This window comes from Leopardus geoffroyi, chromosome B2 (assembly GCF_018350155.1).
Source record: "Leopardus geoffroyi isolate Oge1 chromosome B2, O.geoffroyi_Oge1_pat1.0, whole genome shotgun sequence".
Classification (NCBI taxonomy): Eukaryota; Metazoa; Chordata; class Mammalia; order Carnivora; family Felidae; genus Leopardus; species Leopardus geoffroyi.
Genome location: NC_059332.1, coordinates 101,300,120 through 101,302,401, shown reverse-complemented (window position 1 = coordinate 101,302,401; position 2,282 = coordinate 101,300,120).

Sequence of the window (2,282 nt, the reverse complement as noted above, 5' to 3'; positions counted from 1 at the left end):
GCTCTAGCAGTAACGAATTCTTTGTAGCCTACCACATGTATTACATTTCATGCAAAATCCCTGAGAATGTGCTTTTTTATCAAATACTCCAAGCGATCCCGATGCACAATCACGTTGAAAAGACACTACGCTGAGGCACCCGGGTGGCTCAGTCAGTTAAGCGACATACTCTTGATTTCGGCACAGGTCATGATCTCACGGTGAGTGGGATCAAGCCCTGCATGGGGCTCCACGCTGACAGCAAGGAGCCTGCTTGAGATTCTCTCCCTCCCTCCCTCACTCAAAATAAATAAATTTTTAGAAAATAACCAAATAAAAGACACTATACTTCCACTAATTGCAAGGCACTTTATTTGTTTGTCCATTCCTCTAGCCTTCATTTATTCATTCAGCCAACCAATATTAATTGAGAACTTAGTATGTGCCAGGCACTAGAGAGAATAGCTTTTGGTGCAGAGGTGGAAGGTGCGAGCAGACGAGCTAAAGTGTGACATGTGGGTGGGTGAGCACGGGGCACCCACCCAGCTATAGAGATGCTGATAAATGCAGCTCAGGACTTGCAGGATGAGGAGGAATTAGCCAGGCAGAGAGGCAAAGGAAACGATAAGAGTTTCACTAAAAGAGAAAACAGCATGTTTAAAGACCGACATCAAATGATATGGCTTGTTCAGAAAATTTAAAAACCTTTGGTATGGCTAGCGCGGGAAGAGAAAGGAAGAAAGGTAAACATCGGATACGGTCGAATGTTTTGAGTATCTTATCTTAATGTTACAAATAAAGTAGTATCAATAAATAAGAATCAATGACTCTGAATGGGTCGAGTCATTTCTCTTAAGCAAACAGTAAATTCTAATTGCAGCCTGAAGGGCTTTTGAAGATTCGGTTGGAAAGAGCCCTCACCCCATTAAACTCTATTAACAACCTTTCTGTTCCGCTTCTGACCCTGCCCAGGAGTGGTTGACCTCAACTTCAGGGTCAAGAGATTTGCTTCTGAGACTTATTGCAGATGCTAACTTTCATGAGAACGAAGTACTCTCTCTTAATCCAAGTGTTCATCTTGGAGGGAGGAAATGCTCCCTACATGACAGTAACACTTCACTTTTCAACTACGTGTCAGCTGTGTTGCTGAGTGTCCACAGCAGATGTCATCGTGCTCCTGGAGTCAGCGGCTCCCAGAAGTTGTTCTCCCAGCAGTGTGTACGTGTGTTTGGGGGGCGGGGGGGGGGGCGTCAGGGGAAGGTGGGGATTAAAACAGGGGATCCAAACTGAAGGACGTCCTAACCTGCCATGGCACTCCACCAGAGCCAAAAGGAGGTGGATTCTGCACTTGAGCTGCTGAAAAAGTTACCAAGCGAAAGTGGAGGGGGAGAAAAATTCAGTAAAATTTCATTTTCACAGATTTAAAAAAAAAGAAAAAAAGAATAAGAAGAAGAAAGAAAAAGGCAGGTCTCATTTCACAGGGGAGCTTTTCTGTTCCAGAAGAGGTTTTAAGTTCACTTAGGGATATTTTAGTTTTATTCATGTTTTGGCAAAATGCATGAGCCACAGATCATTTCCTGAAAATAGAACAGTCACACAGTCACTGCCAACACTGGAGTCAATTTCACTTTATCAAGCAAAACGGTTTAGGCTCACAATTTTAAATACAAATTCTCCCAGATGCCATGGAGAGACTTTTCTCCTTCCTCTGGATCTCCGAGCACAATAAAACTACGGGGTCCTCTCTTGGAAGCAGCTCTTGCGAGAGGAGACCCTGGCCCGGATGTCACCGCACTCCAACCGTATGAATCAGGACTTGTCACCGCCTTCACCGCAAAGCTTTAACTAACAACTTTTCTGAACATGAGGCCATGCAGATGGGGCAGACCTTCTGAAATATTTAAGGGTATTTCAGGGGACCACACAACAGAACATCTGAAATCGGGGTTATCTTAGAAAATCTAGGGCATATATGTTCACTGTCCCTACCCTCAACCGACTTACAACCTAAACTGTGTCGATATGGATGGAGAAGAGGCCAAAGGAATAATAATCCTTAGACACATAGGAAACATGGATGAAAATTTATATCCTCAGCCTTTTTTTTTTTTTGTATTTTTTTTCTTTTTTCTTTTTTTTTTTTTATAAATTTTTTTTTTTCAACGTTTATTTATTTTTGGGACAGAGAGAGACAGAGCATGAACGGGGGAGGGGCAGAGAGAGAGGGAGACACAGAATCGGAAACAGGCTCCAGGCTCCGAGCCATCAGCCCAGAGCCCGACGCGGGGCTCGAACTCACGGAC